Source organism: Malaclemys terrapin, chromosome 3 (assembly GCF_027887155.1).
Source record: "Malaclemys terrapin pileata isolate rMalTer1 chromosome 3, rMalTer1.hap1, whole genome shotgun sequence".
In the NCBI taxonomy this organism is placed as follows: Eukaryota; Metazoa; Chordata; order Testudines; family Emydidae; genus Malaclemys; species Malaclemys terrapin.
The window spans coordinates 126,894,476-126,915,724 of NC_071507.1; the positions used below are offsets into that span (position 1 = coordinate 126,894,476).

Here is a 21,249-nt window from a genome sequence, read left to right on the forward strand (position 1 = left end):
TCAGCCCTGCTCTGGGCAGGGAGTGAGTTAAATGCTAATGATATTAATGAATCCCCAAGCGGCTTCCATAGAAAACGCAGGCGTTTGCCAAGCTGATTTTCCCTTTGGTGTGTGTGAGTGTGAGCGCATTGCGCCTCTCCTGTAATAAAAGCGGGTTTTTTACAAGTGAGATTGGGCTGTTCTCAAAATCCGATTTCCCTTTATTCCCCCCGCCCAGTTGCTGGAGTGTGAGGTGTGTCTTCGGGTGAGGGGGGCTTGCGTTGATGAAAGAGATGTGATCACTTTCTGAATATAAAGGTGTCAATTGAAGGCCCGTCCCTGGGGATAAAACTTGGCTTTAACACAAGGTAAGCGGACGATCCTTTGCCAGCTATGCACTGGGCCTTGTTTATGGGCAAGAGACAGGCCTGAGAAGGAGGAGTGAGTTGGGTGGGTGGAGGCCCAGTTGTTTTTAAAACCAGAGAACCTGTCCATCCCGCACCTACCAAGGGCGGGGGCGGGGCTGGCTATGGGTATCCTTCTCAGGCCTCTCTTTATCTGTTACGAGATTAATACTGGTTTAAATCAAAATCGGAGGCTCTCGCAGCTGCTTATTGCGCAAGATCTTGTTAACCTCTGCCAGGTGTGTGGTTTTTGTTTGGCGGTTTAGGTAATTCCTTCTCCTAGGCTATCATCCTTCATCCCCATCGGGGCTGGGAGATTTAAAGGGCTCCTAACATTGTTTTACTTGCTTGTAGGGGGATGTTCTTAGCCCTGGGCGCCACAGATCTTGCTGTGTATCAGCAGTCAGCAAATTCAATTAAATCTGCGACAATTCCCTAACGACAGAACGAGAGGGGTCGCTGGCTGTATCAAATTGGTCATGGCGTATTTATTCCTCAGGCTTTGGAGCAAATCCCTTACTTGAAAGGGGAAAGTTTTGTTTGTGATCAACCCCTTAGGTGATTCAGGTTACTTAATTTCTGCCGGTTCTAGTGGCAGGAATGTAAACCCCAGGTCATTAGCCCACCGGTGGGTATCTCTATTACACCAAACACGTGACAACGCCTTTCTGTACATATCCGTCTGGGGAAACCCACGAGAAACGGGTAGAAATGAACCAGCATCAGAGAACGGCTGGCATCGTCACACATGTGCAGAAGAGTCACTAAACCTGCTGTTCTGGGGATCACAGCCCGATTTTACATGTGGGGTTGAGTGGGCAGTCTGAAAAGCACAAGCTAAAATCCCAGATTTCAGCATGATCAAACCTACTTTTGTTAAAGTGTCAATAGTTTGCATTTGACTTGGGACCACAGCTTTATTATTGTGAAACCGAGTCAGATTAGCAAGGAGACTAAAGGGGGAGGGGGGACACAAAAACCCACCAACCCTGGATAAGGAACCTAGAAAGGCACCTAGATTTAGTGTAGAAGAAAGGAGGAAGCTGAGAAATGCAAACCAAGGCAGCATGGTTTAAACCTAGCAACTATATACTGATTGTGACTTAAAAGCTCTTCTTTCTGTGTTTGAAAACTCTTGATCAAGGTCAGAGCAGATACTCCACAGCGGCAAATAGGCAGAAGGATCCGCCCGAAAAGTTGGGAGGACGGTGTGCATTTAGGCATGGGAACCCGATCAGAAATCAATTTGATTTTAGGTTTGATGTTCGGTAGGATCCAAGACCAGATTCTGAAATCGCCGAGCAGCTTTGAAATCTATGTAATGTTACTGAGCAGCACACTGTTTTCTTGTTCGGGTAACCTTCCCTGGTTTTCTTACCGTTATTGATATTTCATTTGTTGACCGTAGACTAGCTTCAGAATGTGATAGCTGAATAAATCGTCCCAAAGCCTAATCGAGGTATTCTGTTTCCATGCCTTACATGGGACACACACACACCATTGTATTTTCTCTCTTCACGTCTAGCAATAATTATTCCCCAGTTTTGTATACTGAAATCATAGTCATCACTTTCTGCTCTCTATTTTTGTGCCTGATATGTCAATAACAGGGAGACGCATCCAACAGCATAAACCAAAAATGACACTGTACTATTTAGAGACACCCAAATGGGAATGTTAAGTTAATTAAATCATATGGGGAACGTATTAGGAGAGACCCAAAGCAACAAATAGATCGATCAAGTCATCTAGAGCAAGACTTTCTTTCATTCCAATCCCACCTAGTTATTAATTCCATGCAGTAGGCGTTTCAACCACTTGTATTATGTCTAAATAGCCTAAACATGCAGGGCCCCAGTTCTACCCATATTTGACTCCAGTGGGGTTACCTGAGTGCAAGCCAGGGTAGAATGTAGTTCAAGGTAGACAGAGAGTCTAGGAGTTACAGATTGGAACATAAAAGATTCGAGTAGCTGCAGATGTCAGATACAAATGAAGTCGAATAGCTCAAAACTATTCCTCCCTCAGACATCAATAGCAGAGGGCACCTACACTATACTGGTCTATTATGAGCAGGCCATAAGCACTCCTGCCTGCCTAGTTAAGCACATTAAAGCAGGATTTTCACTTTCCTGATTGTGCGTGTTCCTTAGAATGCAACCCAAGACATTTCAGGCAGACTTACGTTGTTTGTTTAAACTGGAAACGTTGACACTACGGGCAAAGGCTTTTGCCTTTCCAAAACCATGCATACTCGCAGACATTTACATTTTTGGAATGGGGTTTCTTACAGTTTATGTAACACTGCTTGGCAGGTACAATAAAATCAACTTTTTCATCTTCGCCAAGTTCACAGCACCCAGCCTTTTCGGGCTGACGGTGTCTTGATCGTTGTGTTGTGATCACGAGAAGGTAGAACACAAATTGCAGGCAACAAGAACAGATAAAGTGTTAACCCCTTTTTAAAAATATGCACAAACCATTGTACCTTAACTGCGAGCGGGTGAGATAGCCCCTTCGATATACTGTAGAGTTCTATCACTTCTCAATGCTTTCAGTCGTGGTCACTGGAAATTCCAATAGCTGATATCAATTAAATAATTTAACTTTTCTTTTGTTTCTCTGAGGACTCTTTATTGTTTCTCTTATATATTTCAGGGTAGTGCTCAGAAAGATTTAGGGTGTGACTCTGCTGGCTTTCAAGGTAAAAGCCAAACTCCAATTATTTCAGCCAGAGCAGGACTGGATAGTTATTCTCATAGAAGTCCCTGGGTGAGATCTCTCTGTTTACCTCCAAAGTTACTTTGCCTTAACTGCACCAACAGGAGGTAAAGAGACTTCTCCAAGATTGCAGACAATAGTGTGAATTTTTGACTGAGGTGGGAATGGATTAAAGCACTTAAATCTTTAACCCTTAAAACACTAATACATTTCATCCTTATTCTTTAACTGGATATTTTATTTAGGAGGAAGATAAGCAAAACTGACCACAAAGTGTGATTACTTCACAACCCTCTAGGTAGGAATATTCAGCAAATAGCCTACATTCCTTCATTGCCTTCCTATATATGATAGTGCTGAAGTTACCTGTGGAAGATGTGTCACTACTATAGAAAACAGCTGCACTCACTAGAGCAAGTTTATGGCTGTAACTGTGTATGTGAAAATGTATAAATTCAATTTCATTACATTGCTCTATTAGCAGAGAACGTGTATATTTTATTTAAGATTTTAAAAATTGTGTGTGTAATCTCTTGATCTAAAATAATGTAACCTAATGAGTAACAGTTCTTTTAAACCATAAGAAGAATGTGCCGAAATTCTAGTTATTCATACAGGCAGAATTGTGCATCCTTGGACACTTACACTAAAATTGTGAGCAATCACAGAAGAAAGACTTGCTAATTAAAGAATCTGGAAATCTTATTGAATCAAGCAATTTTCTGTAACATATGACATTCCTTTCCCCCATCTATGGTCAGAGTTATTAATACATTGAATGATATTTTAATAGCAAACCACTCTTTTGATAAGTACATTTACAGATCACTTCCCATAATTCTTGGAGGGGGTGGGGAACTCAAGAAGAAATTTGAAGAAAAGTTGAGTATCAGATAAAATTGTCATTCTTGTGGATGCTCATGTCACTGCTTGAATCTATTCCTCTTGTGCAATAATTATATAGTATATTATTGGGCACAAAAAGTTGTTGTAGGAGGGGCCAATTTTGCAAACTTTTGGGTCAAGTCCCATTGAAATAAATAGGACTGGGAATGGGCGATAGGGGATGGATCACTTGATGATTATCTGTTCTGTTTATTCCCTCTGGGGCACCTGGCATTGGCCACTGTCAGAAGACAGGGTACTGGGCTAGATGGACCTTTGGTCTGACCCACTATGGCCATTCTTATGTTGTGAGAAAAGATTTGCAGTAATGGGCATTATTAATGGATAATAATGAACTATATGTATATGTATCATATTGTAGTTCCTGCTTGGGGAGTATAAAGAAATAGCTATTATAGTATGAAATTGGGGTTAATAAACTTTTCATCAAATTTTTTATTGCCCTTCAGCATAACATAGTTCTTATAAAAGTGATTTCTGACTCTGCTGAGCTATAACAGGGCTCTCTGTTATTTGTCAGCAATATTCTTTCCTCTGATGGTGTCTAAGAGCAACTCATGTTAAAACCAAATGCCCTCCTCCAGCCCCCTTGACCTTATCCTTATTAGCTATTAACTTGAAATGAGCCTTAAATATCTGGAGTGAAAAAAGTTCCATTGCTGGGGAGAGGAGTATGGAGGAAAGAGGTTCAGGTTACAACAGGTAGTTTTTTTTCCTTTTCCTTTCCATTGAGGAAGAGCATGATTAGTCTATGAGAATCTGCCTTCATGGGTGGCTGTGTTTGTGTGTGGTGGACTTCACTGGAAAGTCGGGCTCTCATATCTCTTTCTGGGGCAGATAGGCAGGATCAGGCACGCATAACCTATCCCTTCTCCTTTTTATGGAGGTGATGAGGAAAAAGACTGAGCCATTTTCTGCATTGGGGGAAGCCAGAACTTCTTTAACAGTGGATTAGCCCAGGGGAAGCCACACCCAATTCACTTCTTCCTTGGGGGTATCAGATGGAAACGGCTACCCCACATCTCCCATAGGACTGAGATCTGTGCATGCGGGGAATGTGGCCTATAAAGGGGAGCTGGTACGTAGAGGGATTAGATTAAGGTCTCCTGGATTCCTACGTCCACTCTGAGCGTTGTGGCTGCTTCCACCCACCAGCCCCCCTTCCATTTACACCTCAACCTTAAGTTACTTAAGTTACTCCACCAACAATCCCCATTCATTTTACTACCTGGGAAAGGAATTTGATCATTCATTTCTTTCAAAGCATTTCGTAAGAATTTCCCAAAGGCGATTGGATGATGACAAGAAAACCCCAATATAAGTCTGGACGAAAGGAAAAATATACAGCAACCCTCAAACAACATTCCACACAGTCACTTACCAATTGTAGTAAACGGCTCATGCAAGGGATGGCAAAGATTTGAATGGTGACCATTGCAAAAGTGTCACCCTGGACTGAATAAGGAGTTTTGTGAGCAGACCGTTCATTTATATCTTCAGCAATCATGGCAGGCCAAAGTACAGATTCTCCAGGACACAGCAGAGTGTTGTTTGTTGTATTGGTAGAGGTTATAACTTCAGCTTCTACAACTGGAGGCACATGCTTTCTTTGACATTTTTCTTCACTGTACTCCAGAACTTCTGTAGCTCAGTTCACTTCCTATGTTCCGTATTTGGCTGAATTTGATGTCCCTCTTAGTCTTCAATTTTTGTCCTTTAGTCATATTTTGCCTTAGTTGTGGAGTGGCAACAATGCTTTTCATTAGCCTTATTATAGTTTTAAAACTTCTTTCTGCTCCCTTCTTTTTGAAAGCCCCTGCCCCATGACGACAGATATTCATTTTGGAGGATTATACTTTGTATGTTCAGCGTAATACACTAGCTCTGTAACTCACACTGAATAATAACTATTTTAATCTTTCCAACACTCAGCATAAATTATCTCATCCAATATGGCTGCCACCTAGGACAGTCAAGGTGTTGCCTAGCAACACGTCTATGTGACCATTCTCAGCCTTCTTGAAGTTCTCCTATGGGTGGGTTACTGAGGAAACTTTGGCTTCTCTTAGGAAACTTTGGCCAGCTTGGAGCCCTGAAGAGCCCCAATAAGTTGCCAGATGGTTTAAAAAAACAACAACCCAAAACACTTAGTGCCTTGTGTTGCAGAATTTCTTAAATTATTTTAAAATGCTTGTGCTGTTGTGCAGGAGAAACTTCTTCCTCTTTCCTGCTTTCTATTTTTGCTGGTTTTCTAATCAGTTTTTAGGGTACCTCAAATTTTGTGGCTGAAATCTGAGACTGGGGGACAGGCCCTTATTCTGGCACTGGACTAAGTGTATTATGGAACGTTGGTGGCAAAATGAATATCTGTCATGTGTTTGTTCTCTCCTACTCTCTCCAGGGGGAGAAAGGTGTGTAATGGACTGATCTGTTTTGGAATTTATACGCACATTGCGGTATGTTTATGTTAGAGGAGGCAAATTCCAAGAGCTGCACATTGCACTTGGAGCAGAAGGATGGACCTCAATTCCTGTGGGAGTTCCTTCTACAATCTTGGGCCAGCTCAAGCCCAGCTAGCTAGACAGTACAATAGACTGTGTTTTTCACAGGGGGGATGTATGCCTTGCAGTAGAAGGAGCCATGTGTCTCAAAGGGAGTGCGCATGCTGGAGTATGTCAGAGAACCAGGCATGTGAGGGAGGAATACTTATGGGGTGGGATGTTTAATGTGGGAAGAATGGGAGTCTCTGCTGTGTGACAGTGCACAGGGAAGTAGCATGAAGTGGAGGTGTGTGAGTCTAAATGGGACAAAAGGCCATCAGCAGCCGCCTCACTATGGTCATGCTTTCTCCATTCTTGGTGGGCAGGGAAGCTGGCTAGCTGCTGCCTCGCACTAAATATTCTCTCAAGCAGAGCCTGGTAGTGACCATCACTTCCTGCATCCCTTGCTGACCAGTAATCATGCTTCTAGGCAAAATCAAAACAAGTTAAATTGAACTGTTATTAATGTGAACAGGAATCGCTAGGTCAAATTCTATGACCTGTGCTATGTGGGAAATCAGATTAGATGATCATGAATTAAATAAAACTTGATTTTTCACATTTAGTTAATCACCTCTGGGGCATGTTCAGAATATCTGGCCAAAAGTCTTTTGATGCAAGTCAAGTGTTTTCTTCATCTGAGAAAAACAAAAGTTTCTGACTGGAAAAATGGTAAGTGGATATGCTGATTAAGGTTGCCCTATAAATACTATCCCTGCCCACAGAATATGCAAAATTTAATCTTATTTATTATTACATTTGTATAATTGGCACAATGTTCTTGTTGATACTGCTCTGATTCGATCTGTGGTTGATGGCTTTTTTTCATTATAGGGGTTCCAGTGACTATATCTCAATATCTTTGGTCGTTCTTTTACTTCATTTGTTTTCAGTGAACACATTCCCTCTGGTTATCTATCAAGTAATAAGCTACAAAACACAAGGTTATACGTATCTGAGACAATTTCCAGCAGGTGCCAATGATAAGGTATTAAAATTAATCATTCTTTACCGGGCATGCTCAGTTGAATCAACTGATTACTATATTAGATGATCATATATCCTATAAGTATGATCATTATATATACTATACTGGGGTAGGCAACCTATGACACGCGTGCCAAAGGCGGCATGTGAGCTGATTTTCAGTGGCATTCACACTGCCCAGGTCCTGGCCACCAGTCTGGGGGGCTCTGCATTTTAATTTAATTTTAAATGAAGCTTCTTAAACATTTTAAAAACCTTATTTACTTTACATACAACAATAGTTTAGTTCTATATTATAGACTCATAGAAAGAGACCTTCTAAAAACGTTAAAATGTATTACTGGCACGCAAAACCTTAAATTAGAGTGAATAAATGAAGACTCGGCACACCACTTCTGAAAGGTTGCTGACCCCTGCACTATACGTATATCTAATAAGTGTATGTTTATAGTGAGTGAGGATATATAACATACTGTGCATAAAGGGGGTGGGGGAGTGATATCTAGGAAAAGACTGGCCACACTAACAAAGTTTTCTAGTCATTGAACATTCTCTCATTATCTTTATTCATAGATGAAGCAGTGCAGGCAATTCAGCCCAAATTCACTTGCATCAACAAAAACCTCCATTAATCCCATATGCCTTTATACAAGGAAATGGCAGGCTTGTCTTGTATGCCCACATTGGTACCTGACCCCATCAGGACAACGTGAAGCAAAAATCCCTAGTAAAGCTGTTCTAATTAGCATCTTGATTTATATGTTAGAAGTAAATCCAAGTATTTTAGTAATCTAATAGTTACGTTCACTTTGGAGAGAATGGGCCTAATTTTGATCTGGCACTGGTACCTAAATCAGGAATAACTCAACTGAAGTCAATGGAGTTACACTGGTGTAAAACTAGTGTGAGATCAGGGTCAGGCCCAATGCACTCTGATATGGGAAACGTTCAAATACTATACTTTTAAACTGTGAAGAAAAGATAACTGACTACAAGTGGTCCATGTGGTTTGCAGCCACACTTCAGCTTTTCAAAAATCATTGTACAAATGCGTTAAAGCAACATGGTTAAGCCCTAAGTTCTTTTTTTGGTGTGGGTGCGGGAGGGGGTTGTGTCAAATATGGCCCTGTTTTATATAGGTTAGCCTAGGATTTTTCTGTCTTGTGGACTGGTTTCACAGAGTTGGCTGCAGAAACATATTAATAACTGGATCTCTTAGGCAATCACAGAATACACGGCATAATGCCAACAGAGAAGGTCCTTCCAAAGGGCCAGATCCTTAGCTGTCGTAAATAGGTGCAGCTCCATTGATTTCAACAGAGCTGTGTCTATTTACAGTAGCTGAGGATGTGGCCCAAAGTGTCTAGTTAGGGCAGTGAATTTAGAACCAACACAAATAAATATTCCCGTAGGAAGCACAGAGCCAGCGTATGGCATTCTTGGCTGCTTGAACAGATGAAGTCAATTTCTGTGTCTGGATTTTAGAAAGGGTTTTACAATTGTGTGATCATTAGCAATGTTTATAGCTACGCAGGCTAAAATACAGATGATCACTCGCTTCATAGAACACAAATCACATGCTTCAGGCTGTAAAGTGATCACCAGCAAGGCCAGGAAGAAAATAGCACCATGTACTGCATTGCAATATTGGTTGGGTGCTTTATGAGGTCACGCAGGGTTTGCCTTCTTCTGAAGTCTTGGACACTGCTTCTTTGTACTTGTGATCTGTTTCAGGGACTCTCAAACTGTGGTTCCTGGAGGACTTGCTGGTGGACTGCAGAGAGTTGGCTGATTTCACCTGCTAAATTGCTTTAAAAGAAGCTACAGATATATATTAAAGACTTTCCCAATGTTACTTTTCCATGTGCACAGTTTTTTGTAGCTATCCCAGGGATATTTTGTGACTACAAACACAAATGAAGGAGCTCTAGGTTATTGGGAATGGGAGGGAAGATGGTGCATGAGACAGTCTCTTTAGCAAGATGTGGCTCACATGATAAAGGCTGAGAACCTTCAAATATTTTACCTCTTTGTTGGGGGAGATCCTTCTCCTAGTGAAACACAGATCAGTGTAAACGGTGCTGGGAATCATGGGATAGTTCTTTCTCTTGTGGCATGATTCTGTGTATAGCAATATATAGTATATTTAAACATCCTCTCAGGGTGAGTGTGGATGGTGTAATGGCAATAAATATGGTTTAATGTAATATGGTGACGTACACGCAGAGAGTATTTTTATAAATATTAATACTAATATTTTTAGTGTTAACCATTTTTGATATTTATTCTGCTTTGGGGTAGTGCTAGCCGGGTGAAAGCACAGTTGCCTGGCACTATAGTATACAGCTATTACTTTTCAGTTAGTTACAAAGAGTCAAAATTGGAGATGACATCTTTTGTTCTAACAAATACTTTTTGTTCCAACTAAGAAGATGGTTAACGTAAGAACATAAGAATGGCTCTACTGGGTCAGACCAAGGGTCCATCTAGCCCAGTATCCTGTCTTCCGACAGTGGCCAGTGCCAGGTGCCCCAGAGGGAATGAACAGAACAGGTAATCATCAAGTGATCCCTCCCCTGTCGCTCATTCCCAGCTTCTGGCAAACAGAGCCTAGAGACACCATTCTTGCCTATCCTGGCTAATAGCCATTGATGGACTTATCCTCCATGAATTTATCTAGTTCTTTTTTGAACCCTGTTCCTGGTCTTGGCCTTCACGACATCCTCTGGCAAGGAGTTCCACAGGTTGACAGTGTGTTGTGTGAAGAAATACTTCCTTTTATTTGTTTTAAACCTGCTGCCTATTAATTTCATTGGATGACCCTTAGTTCTTGTGTTATGTGAAAAGATAACCAACACTTCCTTATCTACTTTCTCTACACTAGTCATGATTTTATAGACCTCAATCATATCTCCCCGTAGCCGTCTCTTCTCCAAGCTGAAAAGTCCCAATCTTATTATATGTATAGTTGGGATTATGCTTTCCAATGTGCATTACTTTGCATTTATCAACATTAAACTTCATCTGCCATTTTGTTGCCCAATCACCCAATTTTGAGAGATCCTTTTGTAGCTTTTCGCAGTCTGCCTGGGTTTTAACTATCTTTAGTAATTTTATATCATCTGCAAATTTTGCCACCTCACTGTTTACTCCTTTTTTGAGATCATTTATGAATCTGTTGAATAGGACTGGTCCCAGAACAGATCCCGGGGGACACCACTATTTACCTCTCTCCATTCTGAAAACTGACCATTTATACCTACTCTTTGTTTCAATCAGTTACCAATCCATGAGAGCACCTTCCCTCTTACCCTGTGGCAGCTTACTTTGCGTAAGAGCCTTTGGTGAGGTTCAGAGGGGACTGTCCTAAATTTTAAATAACGGTTTATAAAACCCTTTTAAAAATGGACAAAATACTGAACATGTACAGGGAGAATTAACTACAAAACCACTGCTTGGTAATTAACCAGTTTTCTGTTGTCAGATACGTTTGTTTAAATACTATTGTATTGTCATCTGCAGCAAGTAGTGGCTCAAACTGCTGAAGTCTTGTTAGACACCACCTAGAGATATTCCCTATATGAGGTTAAGTACCTAATCACCTGATGGATGAGCAAAGAACAAGTTCTTTCCTTTCACATCTTACACATGAGTGTCAAGCTACCCTGCAGTGGCATAAGATCCTGCGTACCTATCTCAGACACAAACTCCAAATTGGTTGCAAGTTCTATATTCAGATGTTACCAGCTGTAAACTCCTCAGGCACTATAACAACGTTAACATGGAGTCACAGACAATCCTCTTCGGCGCTCTGATCCATCTCACCACCCAGGTAAACCTGCCTTTGTGATAAATTCAGATTACTCCCAGTCCCAAAAGCCTAGTCACTTAACCCAGCTCAGTTGCATGATATATCTTACACCAAAGACAATCCGTGTAACCAATCCTACAATAAACTATCTAAAGCTTTATTAACTAGGAAAAGGAAACAAGAGAGTTATTTACAAGGTTAAAGCAGGTAAACATATACACACAAATGAGTTACAGTCTTAATTTTCAAAAGGCGATAGAAGCTTCTCTAATAAGCAAGCTCTATATGTCCCTTAGGGCTAACCCAGGCTAAGCTCTGGGGATCTTTTGCTTATGTTTAGTAATCCTTGCCTCTCACAGTCCAAGTGGTATAAATATATAGTTCCTCCTTGTTAGGGCTTTTTCTTCCTTCCCCTCTTCTGCTACAAGTTGCAGATACTGGCATATTGCCTCTTCATGGGGGCTGAGAGTGGGGAGAGCAATCGACAAAGTCTTTTGTCCTGTCATGCGCCACAATCGTTTGTCTGGTGTCGAAGGGCCTTTTTCGCACACCTTCTGTTTCAGCCTATTGTTTCACACTAGTTCATGCTTCTCGCCTGTCTGGTGATTTACACAGTTACAGAGGCTTATCCTGTTGACTTTAGTGACCCATTTAGCCGCCAAAACCATAGAGAGTACGACCCTGGTGCTTCAGGGCATAAACCACATCCATAGCCATTACAGTCTTTCGCTTGCATGTTCAGCGTAAGTGACAGCATCGCAGATCACGTTCTCCAAGAACATCTTCCGCACTCCCCGGGTCTCTTCGTAGATCAATCCCGAAATACGCTTCACCCCACCGCGTCGAGCCAAGCGACGAATAGCTGGCTTGGTAATACCTTGGATATTATCCAGAAGCACTTTACGATGGCGCTTGGCACCTCCCTTCTCCAAGCCTTTACCACCCTTACCGCCACCAGACATGGCGAAATCAAGTCACACACAACGATAATGGAAATGCTCACCTTACAATATGAGATACAGATGTTAAGTGAGATTAATACATGCGGCAACATACAAGCATTCAATACAGACTAAAGACTAAGCACATTTCTATAACTCTAATACCTGTTTTGACCATACTAACACACAGGTGAGCCAGACTAATTCTAGCTCTGTATTTGTCAGTGTTCAGTTGAGACATGGGGCCCTTGGCATGAGGTGGCACCTGGTTTGCCAGCGTCACAATAAGAAATCAACTGCTGCTCTGCAGTGGAATTATTGCACACTGTAAAAACCAACTGTTTGTATTTCTGGTATATAAGAGATCATAAGCAAAGCCATCACCTGATGAGCAAAGTACAGCTCTGCTTATGTTAACTTCATGAGCTTGGTTTCCCCTCATGCATGCAGGGGCTGTTTTCCAGTGCTCTGCCAGGGGAAGGCAGCTTTAATTTACCATTGGACTTCCATAGAAATCCCACTAGTGGAGCTTCCCCACGAGAGATGTGGAATAAGCATCTCTCCTGGGTGTCCTGACCGCATTTGGAGTTGTGCTAGCCGGTGCCACTAGCAGAGCTTGTGGATGCCTTGGACCACTGCAACCTCCCTGGACCCCATCCTTAGGTGGATTTTCCATGTCTAGAGGCCCAAAGTCCAGGTCTCTCCAAGAGACACAGCCCCATATCTCGATGATTTTAACCAAAACAATATTTGAAAATGCAGGACTTGCTATAAAATTCAAAAGGGCGGCCTGATCCTCTGAGATACTCAGTGCCCTGGGAGTTAAGGGCACTTCTCACCTTTCAGGAAATGCTCAGCATCTCACTGGATTGAGCCCGAGTGAGGTTTAAAAAAATCAACCCTCCCATCCACGCCAACCAAACAACAACAATGAAACTGAAAAGAACCACCCCAAGGTGGATATGCTTAAATTGAGCGACCACATGATTGCACTGCTGTGTAACGCTTGCCCTTCCTCAGCCTGTCCCCTTCCTACCTTTTGTCATCCTCCCATTTTGTCAACTCTAGTATTTAGACTGTTCGCTTTTGGGGACAGGTGCTGTGGACCAAATTCACAAGCATAAGGAGGTCTAAGTTAGACACACACCCATGCTTACTCTGAGAGCCATATTTTCACTTAAACCTGCTCTACTGAGGTGCAAGAGGCTTTAAAGCAGTGGCTTTCCACCTTTCCAGACTACTGTGCCCCTTTCAGGAGTCTGATTTGTCTTGCGTACCCCTACGTTTCACCTCACTTAAAAACCACTTGCTTACAAAATCGGACATGAAAATACAAAAGTGTCACAGCGCACTGTTACTGAAAAATTGCTTACTTTCTCATTTTTACCATATAATATAAAATAAATCAATTGGAATATAAATATTGTATTTACATGTCAGTGTATAGTATATAGAGCAGTATAAACTAGTCATTGTCTGTATGAAATTTTAGTTTGTACTGACTTCACTAGTGCTTTTTAATGTAGCCTGTTGTAAAACTAGGCAAATATCTAGATGAGTTGATGTACCCCCGGGAAGACCTCTGTGTGCATCTGCAGATACGTGTACCCCTGGTTGAGAACGACTGCTTTGAAGGAGTGGAACTTGCCCATTGTGGAGCCAAAAGAAGGCGTTAGTTAAAGCCGTCCCAAACATCATTTAACACCTCACATTTTATAAGTTACACCCACTGACATTCTATTACCCACCAAAAGAGTAGGCATACGTGATCTTAAGTGAGTGTAAAGGGGTTGACACCATCGTACACATCACTCTGAACTTGGTCCCATATTTTTCAGTCTTCTGTGAAGTTCCTAGTAAACTTTTGAGTGCTATAAAATAGCTAACTGTAAGTCAAGCAATGCTCAAGTGTTGATGGTCTTGAATGAAGTAGATTGTCTTGCCTTATCTCTGGTAGATTTGAAATGGTCCCACAGAAGAGCCAGACTTGTTAGCTCCCAATGATGTGATTTCATTTGCTCCCTGCAAAAGTGTAGGGCCAGGATAGCTGGGTTAGATACATTTCTATTGCTCCCTCTTTGGGAGGCAGCCTGCCATGGGCCTGTCTCAGAGATCTCTGGTTTTCTTGGCTTGGTTTGTGACACAGAGCCCCCCCTCCCTTGCCTGCCCCCGTGACCCAATCCACTTTAAGGGCTGTGGATAAGGGCCCCTGTTACAAAAGAACTACTTATTATTCAATGAATTGGGCATCTTTGCTGAGGATGGGCTCCTGGAATTGGGCAAATTCCATGTACATTTGCCTAATCCTGGGTTTGATACAGTTCCTTGGCATGTACAGGCTGATCCTATGAGTCAGGCCATTGAACCCCTCCCAGCAGTTTCTGGATTAAATAGAGGGCTTTAATTTCCAGCATCACAGAGCTCACATAAGCATCACATCCACCAACATGCTATGGGGATTGGTCCTGCTTTGAGCAGGCGGATTGGACTAGATGACCTCCTGAGGTTCCTTCCAACCCTGATATTCTATGATTCTATATGCGCAGGAAAGGGTGTTATGGGAAGGGAGGTGGAGTCATTGGTGAGATCAATCATGTGTTTCACTCTCTCTCAAACTGTTGCTCTAAACTGAGATTATTGAAACTTTATCCTTGATGATAGTCCCGCTTCCTCTAGCATGTGCATTTCTGTATGCTTGATAGGGTGGCACAGCTCCTAAAGGCTACCCTCCACTGGGCCTGTTCTCCTGGGCTAGGCTGTGTGCCTGAGTATACTCCTCCGCTCACCTTGTCAGGTGCAAATAGCTATGTTTTGCAGCCTTAGGGGGGCAAATCCTCAGCTGGTATAAATTGACTACAAGGGAGCTATGACCATTTATACCAGCAGCTGAAGACCTGCCCCAGCACAGTGAAGCAGCCCTGCTCCTGAAAAAGACTGCAAGGCTGTTTTGCCCTGCCCCTGCCCCTTGGGCAGTCATTCGCACCAGTGCACTGCATGTGGGAAGTGTTCCCATTCCGATGTAGTAGCATTTTACATCCAGTTGGCACTAGTGTAAATGACAAGCCCAGGGGCTGGGCAATGGAGAACCGGGCCTGGCCTGTTGCTCCAGCCCTGCCACCGGTGTTTCTGGAGTCCATAAAGCCTGCTTGGCCTAATGTAATGCTGAGGAGCAAGCATGCCAACAGCACGTAAAAGAACACCCTCTCCTGATGCCTTTCAGAACTCTGCTGCCTTGGGAGCGTGTTAGCTTCCCTGTTATATCTGTCAGGAGATGAATAAGAGCCTCATCCAGGCCATTTACCCTTCCCATGATCTGTCTTGAGGCAAACAAGCGCCCCATCCAGGCTGCTTAGTTCTCCCCTACCTCAGAGCCAGACTGCGTCCCTAGCTCACCTCACCAGGCCAGATCCACAGACAGAGGGATGCACCTTTTTTTTTTTTTTTTCTGGTGTGGCTTTTTGCTTTTAAAGGTTGCTGCTGACAAATCTATCTATTTGGGGCAAATTGTCAGTGAGAAACTTCCGCTCGAACTCTTTGGGACAAAACTGGTTCTTTGAAAGGGTAAATCCCATTGCATGAAGGGCTGAACAATGGGCAAATGTGTTGCTGCCGCTGCCGCCACTGCCGCTGCTGCTGCTGAGGCTGGGGCTGTGACAAAGAGCGGATTAATTGGTGCCGCGGCTGACTGGTTCGAGATGGCTCCACTCAGCCTGCGCCGCGGGGAGCCCCATTGACTGGGCCCCGAGTCCCACTTCTCACAAACTCCAAACAAAAGTCAATTTCTTTTTTATAAGGCGGGGGAAGAAAAAAAAATCAGTTCGTGTTTGAGCTCGGGAAGTTGACTTGTTGGATTATAGGGCGTCATGCTCTCTCTGTCTGTCTCTCCCATGCTTTAAAGTTGCTTCTCCCCTAAGACAAGAGTGAGAAAAAAACAAATGAAAGGACAAACAAACCATCCATACTGGTGTATGTGTGCATGCCAGCAAACCAACTGGGTCCTAGGGGCCTGAATGTGTTGTACTTGTGCATGGGGGATTTAACGTGAGCTCTTGTTTAATGGTGATAAACTTTTCCATATATTATAAGGCCATTCCTGCAGTTTTCTGTAATGCTTTGTGCTCCTTGGATGCAAAGCACTGTATGATGATCATCAATAATAACATGTTCATAGAGGACATCCTGGCCTACTACTACTTCTACCATTTTTCATTTTAATTATGGAGGTTTTCCCATGTGGAAATGGACAATAAGCATTGATTACTTTGTGTCTGACTTCAGTGGTCTCTCTGGCTCACCCCAAACTCCCACTGACTTCAAGGTGAGATTTGGATGTACAAGGAATGCAGGTTAAGTCCCATGCTTGGTTGATTTAATGCATGCATGAAAACTTTGCAACTTATAAAGGAGCAGTCAGAAATAAAAAGAGAGAGAGGTGATGTATCCTTTTCAAATATCAAGCTACATGCAGATCTTACTAGACATTTTAGATTCCTGCAGTCGTTCCATGGTTAAGGTTATCTGGGCATATTTTGGGGGTAGTTAATCACTTTTATGGTTGTGATGATCTCATGACACTTGATACACAATTTCATTATATTTGGTCCTTCTTTCAGAAAAGGTGATCCTTATAATACCACACATGAAGAAGAGAGACTCTTATCAGATGGTGCTCTCCTCATTAGGGTGATATAATAGCATGATATATGCACACAAATACCAAAAAAGTTACCTGCAGTTCATTTTCATGTATTTTTTTCTTGTAAGGGAAAATCAGAAATTAGTTTTTTTCCTCCCCCTTTGACCTAGTTATCTGATTTTCCACCTATTTGTGTGCATTGCTCTGACATATAGGGGAGGGCATACTACAACACAAAATTAGAATTATTCCATTTAAGAGTCTTTAAAATAATATTCTAGACATAATTATTAGTAATCTAAATATTAACTTTGAAGATAAAATATGTATTTGCTATGCTAATAAATTAATATTACACCTCTACCCCAATATAACGCTGTCCTCGGGAGCCAAAATATCTTACTGCGTTATAGGTGAAACCACGTTATATCGAACTTGCTTTGATCCACCAGAGTGTGCAGCCCCAGCCCCCCGGAGCGCTGCTTTACCGCGTTATATCCGAATTTGTGTTCTATTGGGTCGCGTTATATCAGGGTAGAGGTGTATTTGAAAATGTAGAAAACATCAAAAAATATTTAAATAAATGGTATTCTATTATTGTTTAACAGTGCGATTAATCTTGCGATTAATTTTTTTCATCACTTGACAGCCCTAATAAGAATTTCTGCTACAAACTGGGGGCTCATTAGCTGGAAGCAACAGAGGACAAGAGAGACCTGGGTGTGTGGGATGACCGCAGGATGACTATGAGCCACTAATGTAATTCCTCAACTTGTATCAGCACATTTTATTAGTACACTCCTATTTTTTGTGCCAAAGTCATTAATAACAATATTAAGTAAGCTTGGTACCAATACAGATCCTTGAGGGACTCCACTAATAACCTCCCTCCAGTCCAATGACTCACCTTTCAGCACAATCCATTGCCTTCTACTCTTTAGCCACTTTCTTATCCACTTCACAATTCTTGCACTGATCCCCATCTTTCCTAATTTAATTCCTATTTGGTACTATGTCAAATGCTTTACTGAAATCCAAGTATAAAAAGAATGAGTTATTTTCTCAAAGAAGGAAATCAGGTTAGATTCTCCCGATGAACCTTCGGTAAGCCCAAGTTGCATTACAATCCCTTTACCATTTATCTCAGTGAATTTAATTATTCTTTCCTTCACAATTTGTTCTAAAGCTTTGCATACTTCTGAGGTCAGACTAGCAGGTCTATAACTGCCCAGATCACTTTTTTCCTTTTCCTGAATATAGGTACAACATTAACTAATGTCCAGTCATATGGTACCACCCCTATATAGATTATTAAAAATCCTTGCTAGCAAACTAGCAATCTCATGTGCCAGTTCTTTCAGTATTCTGGGATGGAAATTATCTGGTTCCCACCAATTTGAGTGCATTAAACTCTTTAAGATTTTCCTCTACCTCAAAGTTGGTCATTTCCACTTCTAGACACTCATTTCCATCAGCCATACTGCCCTCATGGCTACGTTCCATATTATCAGCCTTATTGAAAATTGAGGCCAAGTATTCATTTAGTTTTTGGGCCATACCTAGATATCTTTAATCTCTTTCCCATCAAGACTGCATGGGGGGGAGAGGGGTAGCTCTGTGGTTTGCGCATTGGCCTGCTAAACCCAGGGTTGTGAGTTTAATCCTTGAGGGGGTCACTTAGGGATCTGGGGCACAATCAGTACTTGGTCCTGCTAGTGAAGGCAGAGGGCTAGACTCCCATGACCTTTGAGGGTCCCTTCCAGTTCTATGAGATAGGTATCTCTCTCTCTATATATATATATTTATATATATTAGCAGCCCAACCTCATCCATCTTTATTTTCTTATTATTTTATAACTAAAAAAACCCCTCTTATTAATTTTAATTTCTTTGGCAGGAGCTAATTCAGCTTGACTTTTAGCAATTCTCACTTTATTTCTACATTTTCTAACCTCTGCAATGAAGCTTTCTTTGCTGATCAGCCCCTTTTTCCATTCCCTGGAGGCTTACTCCTAATAACCTTTTTGAGGTGGATATTCATCCAGATGGGTCTGGAGCCTTTCCCTACATGTCTTTTCCCCTTCCTTGGGATGCAAATTTCAGATAGGTTTTTTTTTTTTTTTTTTTTGTATACTTGCTTTGAAGCAATTCCAAGCCTCCTCCACATTTAAGTCCTTAAGCTCTTCAATCCATATCACTTCTTTGATTAATTCTCCAAAATCTGCCCTCTTTGAAATAAAAATATCATAGCTGATGATCCGGTTTGGCTTATCCTTCCATTATCCTATAGAAATATAAGTGGAGATGGAGAGAGGGATGCATTTTTATGGAGGATGCAGGGACATGTTTGAAAACAAAAAGAAAAGGAACCCAAGGCAAGAGTGAAAGTAGAGAGCAGAAGATAGTACAAAGCCTAGGGGTTAGTGGGGACGAATAGGCAACAGGTGTCAAGTGTTGAGGAGAGCATGAAGTTATAGATAAATACAATGGAATCAATGGATTGGAGGGAGGGTGGAGAGAGTCCAAGTCTGCAGCAAAATTGGAGTGGTCAATGAATGGGAAGTCACAAATGGGGTGAGGGGAAGGTCAAGGGGGAGGGGAACAGACAAGGCTGAAGGAGTGGAGAAAGAAGAAATGTGGAGACAGATGTTAGAACCTGAGGATAAATCGGCAAGTCAGCCAGTAGGAGAGCTGGTCCATTGCTAGAGCCCAAAACAAAGGAGATGAGGGGTGCTGGGCTTGACTAGATAGTCAAGGTGCTGGCTCAAATACCAGGAATCTCCAGGTAGAAACTGACACTAGAAGAAGAGAGAGAGGAAGCCAAGCAACAAAAATGCAGCAGAGTGGTAGGAGGAGGTGCCTGGAAGATTGTAGATGGCAGGGAGAGAAAAAACTTGGGCATGAGGTGTTAGTCCCAGTTAGGATTATACTGAGATGAAGGGGAATTAAAGGGAGACTGGATGCCTTTCAGAACAGGAGATTTGAGGCCAGAATAAATCTAGTCCCAGATATGGGATTATATTTACCAAACACTATGTGCATCATGAATCCAGTGCTGTTCTCTTGTATTGTTCCATTTCTTACCTGCATGTGCCAAGACCATTAAACCCCTGGGACAAGGACCCTGGTTATTTATTTGCTACACCTCCTCACTCTACGGCCCCGTGTACACTTACAGGGCTGAATAGACAATAACATACATTATGCTGGATAACCTAGGTCACAACAGTTGACTCATGAAGTTCCAGAAACGTGTGCCCAAAGTCTACATATCACATAAAGGCAAACATCATGCAGTTCCTCTGCTGGATCCTCAGTCAAAGCCATGCTTTCCGTTACTCAGAGTTTAGTCTGTAGTATTTTGTAGGAAGTTGCAAAAACTGGCCCATAGGGGTTCACAAAGCCCAGGGTTGGGGGGTCTCCCTTTGTTTGGGGGAGCAGGAAATGTAAAGGAGAATCTAGCCAGGATGAGAAATGAGAAATCCAGGGAAAGGGACAATCTGAACTTCCCTATATATATATGGAGATATACCTCTCTCATAGAACTGGAAGGGACCCTGAAAGGTCATCAAGTCCAGCCCCCTGCCTTCACTAGCAGGACCAAGTACTGATTTTGCTTAAGTGACCCCCTTAAAGATTGAACTCACAATCCTGGGTTTAGGAGGTCAATGCTCAAACCACTGAGCTATCCCTGCCTCCTCCAATAGAACACATGTAACTCACCTCTAGCCCTGAAAGGCCCTGTGGCATTGGATTTTTAATGATGACATTTGTATGGCTAAAAAGATTCTTTAGGTTAATTTTCTAGGTGTTTTGAATGGCTTAGTTTAATTTTGTCCTGCCTCTGAACCTCAAACATCAGTGCTCTTAGTAACCAAGGCTCCTGTGTTTGCTGGGGGATGGGTATAAGAAATCTTCCTCCCTTGAGTAATCTGTACTCACATGTGTAGTCCCATTGACTTCAGTGGAGCGACTCATGTGAACAAGGACAGCCTGCTTGAGTGAGGCTGCGGTCTCCATGACTGGGAAATCTGAGGAGACTCAGAAGGATAAAGAGCATGAAGCAAAGCATACCGCAGCTCCAGCAGCAGCTCAGGCTTGTCTCTGTATGGGAAGACTGGCCAGACTGAATACACTCAGTACTTAACAGTGGGCTTTCCAAGTGACTTTATGCAAAATAACTCTCCAGGTTATTTCTTCAGTGCTGTGATATCTGATGCCATTCGCCACATGCTTTTACAAACTTATCGGTGTGCTGAGATGTAGGGTAGAATTGCTTGAAGATGTGAACTCCTAGCATCTGGAGTTCTCCCGCAGGAAGAGC

General features: G+C 42.2%; 1 pseudogene; it reads right to left on the reverse strand.

Moving 5' to 3' along the window:
* Positions 1–11,999: 11,999 nt before the first annotated feature.
* On the reverse strand, positions 12,000–12,316 carry LOC128833526 (histone H4-like; annotated as a pseudogene).
* Between the last annotated feature and the right edge of the window lie 8,933 nt (positions 12,317–21,249).